Source organism: Bacillus rossius, chromosome 8, assembly GCF_032445375.1.
Source record: "Bacillus rossius redtenbacheri isolate Brsri chromosome 8, Brsri_v3, whole genome shotgun sequence".
Lineage (NCBI taxonomy): Eukaryota > Metazoa > Arthropoda > Insecta > Phasmatodea > Bacillidae > Bacillus > Bacillus rossius.
This window is the reverse complement of record NC_086336.1, coordinates 45,109,996-45,130,266: the sequence shown is the minus strand read 5'-3', so window position 1 is coordinate 45,130,266 and position 20,271 is coordinate 45,109,996. Positions and strand designations below refer to the sequence as shown.

General features: G+C 37.9%; 1 long non-coding RNA gene across 1 annotated transcript in view; it reads left to right on the top strand.

The window, feature by feature from the left end:
• The first annotated feature begins 991 nt into the window (after nucleotides 1-991).
• LOC134534837 (uncharacterized) overlaps nucleotides 992-20,271 on the top strand; it is a 31,622-nt gene continuing 12,342 nt past the window's right edge. The window contains exon 1 of the long non-coding RNA XR_010075543.1: nucleotides 992-1,143. This is a non-coding gene — a long non-coding RNA (uncharacterized LOC134534837). The remainder of the gene's footprint in view (nucleotides 1,144-20,271) is intronic.

Below are 20,271 nucleotides of genomic sequence, written 5' to 3'. Positions count from 1 at the left end.
CGACGCTCCCGTCCGGGGGTCGCAGTATCGACCCGCAGCGGCGCCCAGGGCAGCGGGCGCACGCACACACGCAGGCGGAGGGTCAGGGCTGCCGCGTACCGCAACAACGGCGTCGTGTTGCCGTCTACCGCGGCGTCCCGTCCCAATTGTAATGGCACGTGTGCAATAATATGATGCAGGACGTTAACAATAATCCACCCCTATTCCTGGAATGGCTGGCCGTCAAGAACAAGGTTTTACCTACAAGAAATAAGTACTTCGTTTTTTTTTTTGGGAAGGGAAAAAAAAACACATAATTGCTTAAACTTAATGAAAGTCCATCGAAACACGTGCACCGACGCGACTTCATGTGCAGATCAGTTAAAATATCATTTCCTTGTGCCAAGTACTATTGATATATATTTTTTAAATATATAAAAGCTAGGTTTTGTAAAAAAAAAAAAAAAGTTTTAATCATTTGGCGGATACATTAATTTTTTTTAACGGGAGTGAGGGGAGATTTGAAAAAAAAAATGAAAATTTGATCGTGATTATTTAAATAAAAATTACGTTACTATTGATACTAACACGCAGGTTACTAGCTCACCATGCATCATCCAAAATAACATATGTACTGCCTAACTTGGTTTTTTCCTTCTGTGGCTAACAAAGTTGAAAAAAAAAAAATACTGTCAGAGTTTTGAGTGTTTTTCTTTCAGCCTAAGTGCACGACCTTAAAAGCAGAAACCTGGCATACTGTTATTTGTTTTCTTTTTTTTTTTACAGTTTTGTTTGTTGTTTGTTAACTGCAACTTCAAGTTTTGTTCAAATGATAAATTTAGATCGGAAAGCACGTTGGGCTGTTATTTCGCGACGGCGTACCATTATTCTAAAAGAGCCCGCGCCATGGTACGGTACAGACTACCTGACAATCCACCGTGTTGTCGGGAGGGGGGGAAGGGGTGGTGATCGTGGAACGTGGAGGGGGGGATGGGAAGAGGAGGTGAGGTGTACTAGCTCGGCGGCTGCGCTCTGTAGCTGGCTGGCTGGCTGGCTCAGTGTTCGCCCGACCTCCAAGGAGTCAGCATCTCAGCCGTTACTTTCTTCCGCCACAAACCAGGCTCCATCGTCCAACCCCAGCGGCGGCCATGGCGAAAGGCAAAGGTCGGTACACGCACAGAAGCGTCTGCGGTCCAGGGTTCGCCCGCGTTTCGAAAGGATAAGCTCGACCGTTACCAGTATAGGATTTGACACAATGTTCTGCTGATGTTTTGAAACAACATTGATTGATTATTGCCCAGTAGAAGGGTTCATTTTAAAAACAAATTTCTTGGACATACGCCATTGCAGTTTTCCACTGTTTGACATGGGAAAAAATTCACCAAGGCAAAATAAGAACTACAAAATAAAAAATAATAAAACCCACGGAAAACCAGCCTAATAACTTATGTCAAACAGATAGACCCAACGATGAACCTTAAGCAGGTATTAAGGAAAACACAACGATAACAGCAGAGACGAAAACACATTCAAACTTAAAATATTAGACAGCACAAGGATTCCGTAGAAATTTAGTAATGAAAAAATAATAACAGGCCAATGTGCTTGTCTGTGCTGCCGTCGTTGTGTTGTCCTTAATACCTGCTTTGGTTCTTCGTTGGGTCTGTCTGTTTGATATCAGTTTTTTAGGCTTGTTTTCTGTGGGTTTAATTTTCCCTAAAAATTTTTTAGTTCTTATTTTGCATTTTTGAATATTTCCCTTGGCAAACAGTGCAAAATTGCAATGGCATATATCCAAAAAAAATTGTATGAATATATATATATATACTCTGGATGTTCGTCTGTGCTGTAATTTATTTAAATTTAGTTTGTTTTTTTTAATTTTCCCTGACTAAATTCCTTCCAAGGCATTCGATGTGCTGTCTAGACATTAACATTAACACATCAGATTACAATGGCTCGTTTTCCCTGTTTTTGTGTATTCATCTTTGTCGTCTATTCTTGAAGTTTTTCTGTGACGTCGAGTGTAGCCCAGCATTCACGTACGTTCAAGAAATTGGTTTAAAACAATATCAGCTTCTTTCTAGTCTGTGTGTTCAGCGAGCGATGCTTTAACGGATTTAAGTAGACCAATGTGATTGCGGTTACTGAGCAGCTTAACGTTGGTGATAAGCCGGTTGTATATGCATATATAAAATAATTACACATATTCCAACATTAGGTATATCAATCACTAGAGTAGGCGTTATCTACAGAGTAAAAATATATTTAAGCTATTATTTTTTATTTACTCGGCAGGTAGTTAATTAATTTGATATTTGCTACTCTCAACTAGGAACCATAGTGTCAAACTATGATTTAATATAAATATGCCTTTTTCCGACAATTGCATTGCTTACAGAGTCAAACATTGTGTTCATGAGCTAATCATTATACAACGAATATTTGCTCGGCCATTGCATTTTTTAAGTGTATGCCCCTGTAATTGGCGTAGAACGATATTTTTTGTTTTGTTTTAAATATCGAAGGTCAACGGTGTAGTAACATAAGTTATGCTTCTATAAATTTCCGTTTTTGTTCATAAATTTGAATCAAATCACAAAATAACTATTAGAAATAGTTATATTTTTTTACAATTCAATAAGATATCATTTATTAAATGTTGTTGAAAAATTAAATATCAATTCAATTTCAATCCTAGAATGACCATAGAGCAGGTAATAGTGTGGCATACAGTTAAATATTAAAATTTTGATTTCCTAAAAAAAAGCCTTGCAACCTATGATTTTCAGAGTTTTGGGGGAAATGTATTTTCATTCATTTATGAATGATAACCTAATAAGGTTTACGACCAAACAATTTTTACTTCATACAAAAGGAGAATTCAAAATTTTATAGCACGCGATTTAATTCTCTTTATTCATGCTATGATTGAAATATAAATTTTCTTTAAAGCTTTTCAAAACCATTAAATAACACTTATTAATTGATAAAACAATTAACAAGCAATCATATAGAGATATTATATTGATTTAATTTAAATTACCGGTAAAAATACAAAACGGAAGATGCAGAAATAATATAGAACCACTCCCTTAAAGCTATTCAGGTATGCCTAGTATAATAAACTGCTATATTTATTACAATACATGGTTTGAGAATGAAGAAGCAACAAAAAATGATTTTTTGGCTTTTATTTTCTTCCAAATGTTTTCAGGATATTTCCTTCTCAATTCAATAAGATCTAAAGAGTGATCGGCCAAATACCAATTTTTCTCGTATCCGAATCTCAAATTTGAATCCTATAGAATACCTCGAATATATCCCTTGAATCCGAATCTAGGTCTCAAGGATCAAAAATAAAATAATACGCAAGTGCTATTCTTTAAAGGTTTGTTTCCAGAATCACTACATATTGTAATTGTATTTACATAATTACACGTTAAATACAATATCTCGGGGGATGGTAACAGGATAGGCATGAAGGAAAAAACTGACCCAGTAAACTTCAGAGGTTATCAATACTGAATTTTTTTAATTTACTTTATTTCCTCTGATATTTTTCTTCGAATTTTTTTCTTCTCGAATATCGAATCCTTCAAATAATAAGGAATTGATGATATTTGTGGATTCGAAAATTTGATTGGCCAATTTCTAGTTCAAAATGATACTTAAGATAAATTAGTTCTCATTCTGAAGTTGCGTTCCAATTCGACGCAAAGTGCAGTCGTTCGTTTAGTTCAGCATCCTTCTTGAGTGATGGCTCCTTGAGCGATAGCTTCTTGAGCGATAGCTTCTTGAGCGATAGATTCTTGAACGATGGCTTCTGAAGAAGTGGTTTCTTAAGCAATGGCTTCTTGATCAGTGGCTTCTTAAACAGTGGTTTCTTAAGCAATTTTTGAACAGTGGCTTCTTGAGCAATGGCTTCTTAAGCAATGGCTTCTTAAGCAATGGCTTCTTGGGCAATGGCTTCTTGAGCAGTGTCTTCTTGAGCAGTGGCTTCTTGAGAAATGGCTTCTCACTCCCCACCAGCGTAGCGTACATCTTTGAAATCGATCACCCTTCGTTTCCTCACGCAAATATGTCTTATCTTCCATTCGCTCTGACGTCCAAACAGTAATTGCGATTCCGCTTACATTTTTTAAAAACTTTGCTGTCCATGCTAGCAGTAAATATCCTCCTTACACTGTAAAATGTTCTCAACTTTAATTTACGAAAAAAAAAAAACTGGTTAAGATTTATTAAGGGATCTTCGTGAATCCACTGTTTTTTTTTTCTATAAATTTACATGTACCGAGTTAACTTCGAAAGTTCACTTCGAAAGTGAACTTACAAGAATCATTTTGATGTACTAACAAAACTTTCAAAATTTGTAGAATTTTTGCGAAAGACTTCTTTCTTTTAAACGTAACTCAGTAAATCAAACCTCATAAGTTGGGATTCTGAATAAGTTCCACGAATGTCCAGCTTTCATTTCAAGTGAATTTTTCGTTGAAACGTCCTTAAAATTTAACAGCGTACATTTGAACTGTGCTCATGTTTGCACGTGATGATTCGAGGATACAAAAATTCGCGGATTCATTTAACGATGTGCTGAAATTCTAATAATTATACCTTTTTGCTGTTTCGTTGTTAGTCTTGAGGACTCTTGGTCAACGAAGAGACCTTCAATCAAACAAGTATAGAATCGCCAAGTTACCCAGTTGAGACGCCTCACAAGTGAGCAGCTGACGAACAGGCAACGTTTGCCAGAGTATGCAAAGAACTTTGGAGTCTATACTGAAGGTCATTGAACCCGCGAAATATTTCAGTCCCTACACTGTCATTTGTTTAAATTTAAAGAAATATTTGTGAAAATTACACATATTTGTACATTTGTACATTTATGAAAGCAAATGTATTACTACAATATAATATTCGCAGTAATACTGGGTTCGGATTCATACCAGGTCATTTATGCTTTGTGTTGTCTCAGAACCTCCAATAGTTAAAGTTATGTGTAAACCGTTCCCTGAATAGCTTTCTAGTATTGACTGCGCACATAATAGACAAGATGCAACTAAATAAAGTCAAATTGTTGAATATTCGATTATCTTTCTCCATGATTTTAAAAAATGGTGCTTCAATAACACACACACACAAATTTATTGAACACATGGCTATAGTGGTTTTTGCATATATGAAATACATTTTTCGAGGTAATAGTACTGAGTATTTCTTGCGCAAATGGGCGCATAATTTTATACTTTAATTGATGTTTCATTGAAGCATATTTTTTAAACCATGGGGGAAAAATGAATATTCAATTGTCTTTATTTTGTTTTATTATGGGTATTAATGTGAGCAGTTAATGATGAAAAGCTATTCAGGGAACGGTTTACAAATAACTTTAACTATTGGAGGTACTGGGACAACACAAAGCATAAATTCCCTGGTATGAATCTGAACCCAGTATTACGGCGAACACTTTTTTGTAGTGATGCAGTTGTTTTCACGTTAATGTTCCAATTTGCAAATATCTGTAATTTTACACGAATATCTCTGTTTCATTTAAAAAAAAACAATCTTACAGTGTAATGCTTAGGGGCATGCACTAAACCCTTATCTTCATTTCTCCGCCATGTAATTTTACGGTTACTACTCATATTTTCTAGTTGCCCTATGTACGACGCCAGTTCATAGCCATGCGCTTAGAGGCGACACAGCGCTAGAAGTACCAGTGAGCGTCGCACTAATTATTTATCACCCCTAATACAAATTCACACATCGCTGGCAGGACTTGTAAATGGGACGGGATAGTAATCTAAAGACACCATACTGATTTCAAACAGTTTAATTTTTCCATACTAAAATTTTTAACTTTTTTTAAACATGCTTTTTTTAAGGCAGTTATCACACATTAATATTTTTTCAAAGACCATACCATTTAGTGAACGAAGCCAAATTATGAAAATTAGTTGATGAAAATTATTATTGCCTAAAGACCGATGAGATAAAGCTGGAATATTACAGTTTATTTATCTTTTCTTATTAAAGCATTAAAACCTTTTTCTACAAAGCTATATCAAACTATATTTAAGATTAATCAATATTACTTTTTAAAACAGTAAGAGGCGTGGTGGTCGAGTGGTTAGAACATTGAACCCCTCACTCACCTTTTCCAAACAAAGGCGACCGGTGTTCGATTCCCGGCTGAGTCGAACCCGGAAATTTGGCGGTCGATGCCATTACCTGTGGGTTTTCCCGGGGTAATCCTGTTTCCCGCACCGTTTCACACCCCATCCCATCTCCCCTCATGCGTTCTTCCTCGGATAGGGCAGCCGGCTCCTATGAGTGTATGTTCCATTCCATCCATGCTGACCCTGCCTCAGGCGGGACACTGTCGATTCTCGAGGTACCTTTACAACATTACAAATTTCAACATTATATAGTTATGTAATGAAAGAAATCTTAAATATGTCTGATATTCAATGTGATTTCTTTTTTAGTTAAAATTATTCGAATTATTCTCAAAAATGTCTGACAGTGGTGCAATATCAGCAATATCCTGAAGCTGCCACGAGCGAAGCCGCGGCTTATAAGCTAGTAAGAAATAAAAATTTAACATTTCTGTAATTTTAATAGCTACCACGTTAAAGATCAACTTGGGGAAAGTATGCTAAACAAAACTAATTTATGTATTACTGGTACGGTATTTAGAATAAAAAAAAACATGTTAGAAAATTCACTCTTAAAGGAATTACGGAATTCTTAAAAAAAAAAAAACAGAGGCAGCGGATATGGTCCCTTATGGGCCCACAGAATGTATTTCACGAACTGTGAGCCACTGGTTTGGCCTTGGCTGATGGTCGATCACAGATTAAAGAGGTGAGGTAGATGCAAACTTCGAGTGTGAGCTGTGCGCCCAGTTGCCTACTTTCTGGCGCTTCGTTGGGAATTTACAATATTTTACTCCAAGCTCTCGAAAATTATCATACAGATTCGTGTTTAATGCAGGACATCATGATCAAAATATTCGCTTAAACACCTTGTTTTACAGTGTCCGCTATCAATCTGTTTATGCCTGATGATGGGAGCAGTTTTCAGTTCCCGAAACGTCGCATCTGCCTTGTCTTAAGAAGCCTATTGTTCGTCTGTGCTGTCGTCGTTGTGTCTCATCGCTGCGTTACTGTATTATACACATTACACTAGTAAAACATTGGTTCTCTGTAAAGTCGGTTTACGGACGATAGTTTAACGTGACAACGCCATGACAAAACATTGATGAAATTATTGCATACTTTTATGAATAAAATTGAATAATTTTTATTGAATTATCACTATTTTTTATGGATACAAAGGAGTGAAATGAAATCTACAATTTAATTGATACATTTACTTTTATTTCCACTCATTAACTCAAACATGTTTATTACTTTAACGAAGAGATTATTTTAACTATAACTTTTATACATGTTTGCTATTTAAATTCTTCCAATCTGTGTTATTCTGTTAAGGATAGGACGATGATAGGAAAAGTAGGAAACGATTGGGAGTGTTTCAAGTTTAATGTGCCTCGAAAAAGTCAAATCGATTGTTGTTCCAATCGAGTGGAAGAGAGATAGATGCGGTGCAAGCGTATAATGAGCGTAACGGGACAATTTGCGTAACGAGACACTTTTTATTGCGTGCAGCTGGCGTTCATCGATTTATTAGACGTTGTCACGTCAAAATTGAAAATGTAACAAGAACAAAGTAAGATGTTCTGTACTTAATCGACCACGCTGATCACGAAAACGACCCCGAAAATTGCCCGAATAGCTCTAGTTTCCGATATATAAGGACGGGAGGGCTTTCAGTTAATGATGAGAATTTCCTTTGAGCCTTCCCGATATTGCCTTCGAATTTCCGGGGATCGTAAAAAACATGACGTTATCCCCATCCGAAAAAATACTGGGTGTATTGTTGAGTGTATTCTATTTTTAGTCTGAAGGGGGAGGGGGAAAAAAAGGTGAACCGTGTGGAGGCAGATGACCTTCACGCAGTTTCAGTCGAGTTTCTGTTCGTACCGGTTGTGTTCTTTGCATGTACGAAAAAAAAAACGTGATATAACAGTGCCATAATATTGATTCGTTTCAGTTGAATTCGTGTGTGTGTGTGATGCAAAATGTCTCGCAAATGTGTAGACTATGCTGATAATTTTTTGTTATATTTGTGGACAGGTGACGTTAAATTCACGAAAGCTATGGATAACGCCAATGATTAAGAAGGCCTACATCTTGTATTTTGGCTGTGGAATCGGAGACCAGGACAAGTCTTCGGCCCTACATATATTTTGCATTTATTTTATCACTAGTCTTAGTTTCTGGTTGAAGCATAAAATATCATTAATGGGCTTTGCTATCCCCATGATCTGGTGAGAGCCATCAAACCACGAATTTTGATTGTTATTTTTGTATGACAACTCCAGTCGCACATGGAATTTCAGAGAAGAAAAGGTTAGCCTTGACATATCCTAACATACCGTCGGCTATGCAACCAGTGCCTTCCGGAGTCAGACTGCCTGTTACAATCCCACCTTAGTCTTAAGTGATGACAGCGGTAGTGATTCTGGATCAATTTCCACACCTTCAAAACAGAGCACATCGAAAGTTCCTGATTTCTGGAGCAACAAGGAGTCAACACAGCAACATAAAGTCACACAATGTGAGTTAATTAATCTGGTAAGAGATTTGCAATAACCTAAATGTAAAGCCGAACTGTTGGCGTCTAGACTACAGAAGTGGAATTGTCTTGACTAGACGGTAAATGTGACAGCGTTCCGTGACCGCCATACACCCTTCCTTCAGTTTTTCAATAGTGATTATTATTTGGTATTTTGTAGTAACAGAGACGGTCTCATGTCAGCTATGATGAAAATGACAGCAAAATCGATGAATGGAAACTGTTTATCGATTCATAAAGTTAAGTCTAAAAGCTGTCCTTCTGCATAAAGTATTTTTTCCCCATCTGTTCCGATTGGTTACGCAGCTTACATGGAAAAAAAACTTATGAGAATATGAAGCAACTGTTACACAGGAAACTATGACAAGGTTAAGTGGCAAATTTCCTGTGATCTTAAAGTCATTGCCACATTACTTGGCCTGCAACAAAATTATTTTCCAAATTCTGATGCTTTTTTTCTGTTTATGGGATAGCCATGCAAGGGCGCGTCACTAAAGACAGAAGGATTGGCCTGTGCTTCGATCACTTAAACCTGAAACATACAATGTTTTACATGAACCACTCGATGAATCAAGCAAATTATACTCCCTGATCTTCATTTAAAACTGGTTCTTATGGAAAACTACGTAAAAGCGATGGATAATACTGGGGAAGCATTTTTGAATTTGTCTTCTAAATTTCCACGTCTAAGTGAAGCCAAAATGAAAGAAGTCTTTTTTTTTTGTTGGTCCACAGATACGCAAACTGTTTAAGGATGAATATTTAAATAATATTCTCAAAGGGGATGAGAAGTTAGCCTGGAATTCCTTTGTTCAAGTGTCCGTAAACTTCTTTGGAGATCATAAGGCAGAAAACTATAAGGATATTGTGTAAAATCTCTGCAGTGCTACGATAGACTGGGATGAAACAAGTCTTTAAAATTATACTTCTTACAGTCACACTTGGACTTCTTCCCCGAGAACTGTGGTGCTGTTAGCGTCGAACGTGGCGAACGCTTCCACCAAGAAAATTTTGACATGGATGAAAGATACCAGGGAAAATTTAGTAAATCAATGTTAGCGGATTACTGCTGGTCGGTCATCAGGGAATCACCAACAACAGAATACGAAAGGCAGGCAAAGCTATTGCGCCATCAGTGACCTTCAGCGTTACAATCTCACCATTGTAGTTATACAATCCCGGAAGATAATATGTATGGTATATCTCACGAATGAATTTACTGTACTCCAAATTAAAATCACACAATTAGGGACTGAAAAATTTCGCGGTTTCCATGACCTTCAGGATAGTCTACACAGTCCTTTGTGTACTCGGGCATATATCGCCAGTTCATTGGCTGCTGACTTGCCTGTAATTCGATACTTCTTCGGTTGAGAGTTTATCATTGGCCCAAATTCATCCAGATGAACAGAGAAGCAGTAATAAAAGCAACTTTAAAGTATGTGAATTCGAATTATAGTGTATCCCAAAATGAATTCCCGAATTTTTCCGGTCTCTACACACAATACCTCTCACCCAACGCCGCATATACAAATATGCCTGCTTAGAATATATATCGGCATCTCAACACTTGACTTTAAACTTTACGTTTCGATTATTTTTAAGTCCTTTAAGTCCAGAGTTTTTTTAACTTTAAATTTACGAAGTCACTTATTACGTAGTGCTCCAAAAGAAACCATTAACTCAATGTGTATAGATACAGCGCGCTCAAGATGGGTGGTAAAATGTTAGTCCACCAATGAGTGGCTGAGTGGCTTATTTGCTAACAGATTTTTTTTTTTTTTTTTCCAGAATCGTGTTGCAAGGTGGACAAAGCCAATAAAGTTACCCGTCTAAAGTCTTTAATCCGGTAGGAGCCAGGGGTTCACCAAATCTTCATGATTGCTTGGTAACCAGGTGGAACCATTTATTTTTTCATTCAGCTATTGGTCTGCACCATGTTAGTTAAGACGCCTTAAAAATTTTGCCTGAAGTGTAGTGTTTGCATCGTGGTATCAGTTCTAAATGACTGTATTTGTTGGAAGTGACCATGCTTAACGAAGGAATTTTCTAATTAATACTAGCTAACCATCATCAAACGTTTCCGCAATTTTTTTTTTTTTTTTTTTTTTTTTTTTTTTTTTTTTTTTTTTTTTTTTTAGGCGGGACAGGTTGGCGATGGCGAGGTAAAAAATAATACGCTTCACCTACTTCGCCGCGTGTCGTCTGCTAACAGTTGCTGGAGAAATGTTCAACGCTGCGGCTTCTCGCGAGGCCGCTTCGGGAGCACTCGGCAGTTCTCGGCGATCCTCGGCAGTCCTCGTCCACGATGCGTGGTGGTCGACGGGAAGCCTAAGATGTACATCAAGTTCTGTCCCTGCCCTAACACGCCCGAATATTCACCTTAGGCCAACCTCGGGTTTATTTATATATATTTATATTTCTCTGTTTATTTTAATGTAGCTATACTAACATAACTAACCGTCCATAGTGTTTTAAATTTTTTTTAATGTAGCTAACCTAACCGACCACTTTTAATATTTGAATTCATTTTTCCTGCGCAAAAATAAAAACAAATCCCCAGGTTGGCCGAAGGTGAATATTCGGGGCGTGTTCGGGCAGGGACAGGACATGGCGTACATCTTAGGTCTCCCGGTGGTCGACGGCGGCCCTCGGCGCTAACAAGATGTCACTCGAGTGGGGAGCCCGGCGCTTCTTGTCACACGTCACGCCGATGTCACTCACGCCAGCCAGAGAGTAGGCGAGGGTCCTAACCTCTGACACCAGCCCTAGGATACCTTGCCCTCGGGACGTCTGCACGTCTAGGGAAGCGCAGGGAGGCTAACTCTCCTCTTATTTATGGGGAAACATTAGCACACACACACACACACACAAACACTTCATTATGCTATTGTAAACTGGCGGTGTTTTGTTAAACTTGCCACGGAAAGCTCTTTGGACACTCACTGCCGATTCGCTACGGGCGTATTCAAGCACACAAAAGGCTTTCTCTGCCTGGTTCGCAGCCATTTTCAGCAACTACATGCACTAGCGCCCCTGTCGGTTGTTTTTTCAAAATAGCTATTTGGCGCTACATTCAAAAAAACTTTGAGAGTTGTTCTTTCACGCGGTATATAATTTGTTACGTTATTCTTTTCCATTTCGCTGCACCGATTTTATGAAATGTTTCACGGAATTTATAATTATCCTGTATATATACACACATGTATATGTACTAGCTAATATACTGCGACTTTGCTCGCGCAATTTTAGGATATTGCTAACATTGTTCCATTGAATAAAGATTACGTGATAAATTCCAAACAAATTTTTACAAAATAAATTGCCAGGTGCATAAAAGATTCATTTCATAACATAACTATTTAGGGAATGATAATTTTTGAAGTAGTTGTGCGTAGGTCTTTTCTTAATTTTTTGGTATAGATTAAGTATCTGATTTTAAAACTTCTTGTTTTCAGAGTGTTCGAAGATATATTTAACTTTGATAAAATCACACTCATTTTCATTCAATGAGGTGGACAGTTTAAAAAATTGTTTAACTCACACCTTTATTATTTTAACTAAGTTTGTACCATCGTTTTCAATAACACTTTCGTTTACTATGGTTAGAGGAATGATTAGAATAATTAAAAAATTTCACCTTATTACAAATGCCTCCTGTTATTTAAGGATATTTGGCAAAATAGCATCTTTATTTGAAATGTAGAGTACTACAGATATCAAATTTGTTAAACAAAATGCTTAAATTTTTACCCCTTTCCTCTTTTACCATGGGTATTCCAATGTAAAAATTTAAGTACTATGTAAATATGGCAATATCTTTTAACCAGAAAAAACCAAAAACATCCCTTTTTTAACCGCAGATGTGAACTTCATAATAATCATATTAAGAGGAGAGCATAAAATGAAAGTAACCTTAGTGCGCTATATTAATGAAATTTTTTTGCTGTCGATGTCGAGTCCCGAAAAAAACCCAGAAAGAACCGGGAATCGAATTTGAATTCCCGGTTCTTTAACTATATATAAAGTATTGGTAATTCCCGGTACTTTCCAGACCGGTATTTTCCGGTTCTGAACCCCAGTTGTAATCGTCTGTGAATAGATAAGGTTCTTTCGGCTGCTTATCTATTGGCAGAACACGATTCACAACAATTTTGCGCAAACGCGTCCAGAAAGACCTGCCCAAATGAGACTATGGTTTATCTTGTAGACGGCTGCTTATTACAAGCAAGAAGCTGCTAATTACAAGCAAGAAGCCGCCAGCGAGGTATACCATATTGCAATAAAATGAGCGTTCAGATTTTTCTTCGCAAAAATGAACCTGCCCTTGCCGATGATCTGGTTATGTTATTATTCTTTAAATGTTTTTTATCGATTTTTTTTCTTTCTAAACGGGTAAAATAACCAATGCCGCGATGATGAGCGTTACTCAAATAAAACAAAGGTCAGCAATCTAGCATGTTATTAAATCATAACGGGAATTCGAAACGTCCCTTCAAAAAAAATTTTGAACTTCCGTGAATTTTCTAAGGTTGATTCGAAGAATAAAAATTACTGGTATCTATTTATCTGCGGCGAAAAGTAAGAACACTTCGACGTCAGTGACGTTATGGCGATACTCTGGTATTCCTCCGACTCGCGGTAAACCACAGCGCATGCATCGGGATATAAGCTCGCAGCCCGCCTCATAAACATGCGACATGCCCTGTTCAAGGGTGTATCTTTGTTAGCGAGGCGGGATGATAAGTGCGACGCTCGCTGGTGCTTCTAGCGCGGTGTCGCCCCTAAGCGCAAGGCTTCGCGTCGTGCATACACAACTGTAAACATTATATAACTAAATAAATTAAAATAAAAGTGTACCCGGGCACACATACGGTGCGCAGAGCTTCAGGAAAAACAACGCGATTTCAAAACTACTCAAGATATCCGAGTGGGGGTCTGCTTACGAAAAGCATTTAAGAGTTCACTGAGGGCCGAAAAGTACTTTTGATTTTCGATTAAGTTTTTAAACTGTATTTTTAGAATCGTTAAAATGGATAAAACGCGTGTTTTCAGAGTAATTTTTAGGCGTAAAACAACGGGTACAATTTCTTGAAAGCACTTAAGGGACTTGCATTACACCTTTATCTTCATTTCTCCGCAATATAATGTGACTGTCGCCGCTAAAATTTCACAGTTATCATGTGACGACGAGAAGACTGCGCGCCAGTTCAGAGACTTGCGCTTAGAGGCGATACCGCGCTAGAAGCACCAGCGAGCGTCGCGCTTATCATCCCGCCTCACTAACACACATACACCCCTGACGAGGTGGGCCCCTTAGGTGCCTTCAATATCTGTACCGGTTGTTTTATGCATAAAGATTACTCTGAAAACACACCTTTTTAGCCATTTTTTTTTAACTCTTTTGAAAATACAGTTTAAAAACTAAACTCGGAAACCAAACTATTTTATCGGCCCTCGGTGGATCTTAAATTCCTTTTTTTGAAAACAGACTCCACTCGAATATCTTGAGCAGTATTCTAATCGCGCTTTTTTTTTTCCCCTGAAGTTCTGCGCCCCTTGTGTGTACCTGGGTAGGTGAGGACCGTAAGACCCTGTAGAACTTGCTTCCAGCACCTTACAGTAAAACTGGTAAAATAAAGTCGGAGGGTAGTCACGACAAACGAAAACGTCAATGACGCAGCCATGTTGGATGACTCAAGTTTTCATCAAATATTTTGTACACGGGGTCGGTTCTAAAACATGTAAGATGTTCGACGGAATCAGCCAATCAAAATCGTGCCTAGCGGAAACGGAAAAATGTTTTTGCTTCTCCCGACGAATCTTTAAAATGTCGAGATGAACTTGGAAGATTAAAGAAGCTATGAAAGTTGAATAGCTAAAATAATGTTAACTAAAGTTATCTGGAAAAAGAGAATAATGCATCTAAAGATTTTAAAGCTCGAAGAACATTAATTTTACTGCGAAAATAGTATTAATACATGCATGAAAATCATAGATGTTCAATTTTTTATTTAGAACTATAAAGTTTTTTTTTTTAAATTTAAAAATAAGTTTAATCTTGAAAATTTTTAGCTAGTCTAGTTCAGTAATAAACTTTGAGAGAGTGACTGGTTTTAAAAGTGTTTGAGGTAATTGTCTAAATTTCATTTGATGGAAAAAAATCGGAAGCCATACTTAGTCAATAAGTTCTTATTCCCAAACTTTTTTGACAAATATAGTTGGAAGCAAAAAATTTCACAGCGTGACAAGACCTTCACGGTAGGAAAAGGGCGAAGGTGGAGGAAAGGGGTTTCTTATCTGAAAGAATGGAGGCTTCTGTCGATTGAACGTCACGTGACGTCTGCGGAATTCCGCGCTGTGACGTCAGCGAGGCAGCCTGCGGTAGGCACCGCGACCAAAATAAACATTCCCCCTTCCCTCTCACCATCTAACCACTCTTGGCTGAATCGACGAAATACTTTTGACCGGCGGGAAGCGGTATGGCTGATATCAAATATAAACATTTAATATTAAAAACAAATTAAATGTTTGGGGGATTTTTTTTTCTTTTGTGCAGAATTCCCAAGTCTGCGAGCTACGAATACGTAATGTACGGTGCAGATATTTGTTACTTAATCACGCCTAAACGACACAAGCATCGAAATGAAATTTTGCGCGGGAATACCATGCGTCGCCAAACTAACACGCAAACTTATTTTTAACTCAGCGATCTTACGTCGTGCACTTTTTATGGAAGGACACTAATTGAAAGAACTAAGGATTTAGTTCAAAATGTCAACAAAAGCTTTTAGTTTAGACGTATTTTTAAAGAATGGAAAAATTCGCGGATTCAGTGACCTCTGGGATAGACTCCACAGTTCCACATCTACTCGGGCTGATGTCACCCACTCATTGGCTGCTGTCTCGTGTGACGTCAAAACGTAGTAGCCTGTGATTCGATACAACCGTTGAATATTTATAATGTATTATATATGTATTATGTATATTCAGTGATACAAAATGGTTCATTGTTTTTTCATTGGCCCAGAGATTTCCAGATAAGTTGTGAACCCGTAGCAGAAGCAGCTGTAAGATATGACTATTTTAATTTTAGCCTATCGCTTGATGAATCTGCGAAATCTCCCAGTCTCTGCCTATTGTCCTTGCCAGACTCAAATATCTAAACAGTAATTGTACACTATAAAATAATTTTATATATGGCAACAAATTATCTAAAACAATTTTTTCCAATTGAAATAAATGTATTATTAAATAAGTAGTACCTACTATGATTACTAGGCCTACTTGTGAAGAGTCATTTGCTTACGTTTGGTTAAATTGCGAATTAGTATGTCTTTGAGGTTTCAATATTTTGGCTTGAAAGACAAATTTTCTACATAGCAACAGTAATAACTTCGTTGTTAAGAACGTTTTTTGAACTATTTTAGTGACAGTGAAAAATTCTCTTTATGTAGAAATTTCCACGTGGAAAAATTTTTCTTTTGCTTTGTTGTGGGGAAGAAAGCAACATTACTTAAAGTGTAAACAACTTATTATTCATGACTCGGGTGATACTCTGTAGTGCAATATTTGAAGTGGAAAAGTTTTGAGTACAATTCTGGGTGAATCATGTCACCATGCATGTGTGTGGCACTCCCTTATTGGCCAACTGGCATTAATTGAGGGCGTCTATAAACCTAAAGAAATGAAATTATCAAATTTTCCCGATAGCATGAAAACGTAATACTTAGTTTTCAAAGTATCGGTTCCAGTTAATTGTTTAGTCATGTATGCGGTAACTGAGTTACTGGTATTTAACAAGATCCTACAAGTGTACAATTTATTACGCATTGAAAAATTAAAAAAAAATCATTCTAGGCTACTAAATATTTTTAAATTTGAGATAAAACTTCGGAAAATGTACCGAACCTTTGGTAAGTTTCTTTACCGGCAATGTACAGTAGTAATAACAGCACAAGGCAATTCATAGATGTGCCCCAAAGTGTGTTTTTTACTCGCAATCCAGAGGACCAGAGTTTGAATCACAGTGTGTACAATCCTGATTCCGGTCCCTGAAATCACTCATAGCGTAGTAACTGAACGTTGCAGCCTGCGTCATGTTAACTTATCAGAAAAATTTGATGGTTCTTAAATTATTGCCAGTGGTAGCCAATTCCCAATTGTCACTCGCAAAGCAGCTCATGATTATTAATTAATGAACTCTGACACCCACGTAGAGTTTGTCTATAAACTCCGTCGACAACAACAGTGGCAGAAGGAAAGGTTTGCCATTGCTGCTGCGTGACAAAGACGTTACGTATCTTGGCCAGTTAGAAAACTAGGAGCATGCCGCAGTGGCGGATACAGAAAAATCTCAAGGGGGGGTGGGGGGCGCAGGTCTACCTCTTCCACACACTCCCTTGTTAAGTCACCTTGGTTGCTTGGCTGCAGCCAGAGATCTTTTTCCAAGCTCTATCCGTTTCATTTACATCTCGCCCGAATATTTGCTGTTGTTGGTGCATAATTGTGTGCTATATGTAGTTAAAATGGCCAATTGTGCAGTATACAAATGTCAAAATCACTACAGAAAAACTAAAGCTTCTGGAATATAATATTTCTCTTTCATCTTGAGCTATTGGTGTAAAACAAATCAAGTCACATGCAAAGCTTAATAAAACTTTATTCAAACTGTTTCCAAGACATGAAGTCGTGAAAGGTAAGTGTATGAATGTGTATTGTATGACATCGGCGGCCGGGCGCGCGCCCTCCCCTTGCCAAGAACCATGCTTGGTGCTGGGCTGCCCTGGTCAAGGAGGGGGGGGGGCGCCCCCTGCGCCCCCCCTATGAATCCGCCACTGGCATGCCGGCGAGTCACGTACCAACTATCCTCAGGCTGATGGTCCGCGTCGCGGCGGTGTCACCTGCCGACGATTCGCCGAGCAAGGTCACGCGACGCGACGCTCGCTTCCCACGCGGCGTCAGCAGTCGCGGGGTCCGCCTACACGCCGGGACGAGCTGAGCAGGCAGGACGGGCGCGCGCGCTACTCCTGCGGACGACCTGGCTGGTCAGACTGCCGACTGCTGCGGCGAGAACACTTGATACACGCCCGGCTGCGTTACCTCTCTATAACTCAGAGAGGAAAAGGGGGGAGGGAACTGGATAAAATGTCCCTTGAAGCTAATTTTCAGGTTATATTTTTTATTTGAAATACTTATCAAATGACGGAAGTATATCAATTAATAATTGAGCTTGTATCTAATATCTAGACTAATTTATTGGTACCTGGATATTATGTTCATATCTTCCGGTTTTATTGGGGAATGGGTATTACAGACTTCTGGTGTTCCACTTCCCCCTTTCCCCCCAGAAGTCAATGCTCTCACTACAAATGGAACATCCTCTCCCTAACTTCACGCGCGGTATTTTTTTTTGAAGCTTTAACTTATTTACATCACCAGACGTAACGAAAAATAGCGTAACGTTCAGAGCGTTACGGAAAGTGTAGCGGCCAGGAAGAGGGTGGCGTAACTCATGGAGATAAGAAGTAAGGGAATTGGCGTGTACAATGTTTGCCATGTAAAATACGTGAAGTCAAAACGAGAAATTTCTTTACCTCCCTTTTCCATCTGCATTACAAAACAATTTTTTGTTATAATGAAGTTGAACTCTAATTTCTTGCAGAAGTGTTGGTATTGTGTTAGTTTAACAATAACGATTCTTCCCAGAGAGTTTTTCCTCAAGAAATTTAACAAATTTAAAGCATCTTTTACAGCATGACCATAAAATTATGCACCAGTTATAAATTTCAATAGTATCAACTGTAAGCTTTGAATAGTTTTGGTTCAAGATTATAATTAAACAGTAACACAAACAGTTCTAGATAAGCACATTTACGAGTAATACTTCGTTGTTTTCTCGCTTGTATGTAGTCCCACAGACGCAATATTGCAACTCCTGAAATTAAAGCATTTTGTGTTCTGCAATTTGCTAAGAGTGAATCTGTAATTTCAGTTCAACATGCATTTAGTTTTTAGTTTAACTGTCGAAGTCTTAAACCGTTGGATTGGTAGTAACGGGAGAGACGACAGCGCTCGTTTTCGCTCGCCTCCACGTTCACATTGCATAACGCCATGCGATTGTTTTTCCTATGGGGCTTTATAAAAGATCGTGTCTACTTTCCACCTCTACCTAATAATGATTTACCAGAGTTGAGACACAGAACTGAAGAGCTGCTAACCAAAGTTTGGGAAGGATTGGACTTGAGGTTGTATGTGTACCGTATAATTGAAGGTGCATATATTTTAACATTTGTAAAAAAAATTAGGCTAGTTTACCTTCATTTTACTGTATGATTTGTTGTAAATAGGCTAAATTAAACTGTTATAATATACCATTGAAAATGGGAGATTCTTTTATGGACATGCTGTATTTTATACAGCTACGATTTGTTTTGCTATCCAATTGCTAAACAGTTGACTTCAACTTCAGAACAGACATACACTCCATAGACTAATACCTCCATGGCGTAACTGCGCTTCTATTTGGACCCACGGTTCTTCCACTTCTTCTTTGGGACACCGAGCAATTGGATGCGAGGAGTCCTTTTGGCTGCGGATACGTCAGTTGCACATTACTCTCATTATTCTTACGCTTCTGCATTCTGATCTAATTTAATATATTCAGATTTATGTAAATTTTAAAACAAATAACTTGCACATAACCTGTAATTGTATTGCACTGGAATCAACAATAAAGTACCTCGAGAAGCGAACTTACGTAAACTATTTTATACATCAGTTACACAGATGGCAGCAGTCGCGCTGCCTACAGTGCCGCCAGTGAACTGACGTAAAACTACAACCAGTCTGTGAAGTTTCATTTCAGATATTTTTGACGTGACAACGTCTAATAAATCGATGAACGCCGGCTGCACGCACGAAAAAGTGTCCCGTTACGCACATTTTCCCGTTTCTCTGTGTCCCGTTACTCTCATTTTATATTTCTCTTTGCTAACCTGGACCTACTAGCATTGCGACCGAGTCCGTGGCGTAATTCTGTTTTCATGCATTTAAATGTAACATTTTCATTGCTCTTTGCTAACCCGTTCCTCCTAGCATTGCTGCAGAGTCCGTGGCGCAAATATATTATTTTTGACTGCATCTTGGTGTTGGGTAAGCCATTTTCCTTCACATCATCCTGGAAACACTCCCATTCGTTTCCTACTTTTCCTATCATCGTCTTATCCTTAACAGTATAACACAGATTGGAAGAAGTTAAATAGCAAACATGTATAAAAGTTATAGTTAAAATAATCTTTTCGTTAAAAAAATAAAAATATTTGAATTAATGAGTGCAAATAAAAGTAAATTTATCAATTAAATTGTAGATTTCATTTCACTCCTTCTTTGTATCCATACAAACCAGTTATAATTCAATAAAAATGATTCAATTTTATTCATAAAATTATGCAATCATTTCATCAATGTTGTGTTATGACGTTGTCACGTTAAACTATCGTCTATAAACCGACTTTACAGACAACCAATTTTTTTTTAAATTTTTATTTCGTACACGTTCATTAATCTTCACTATTCCGCTGTTTAATG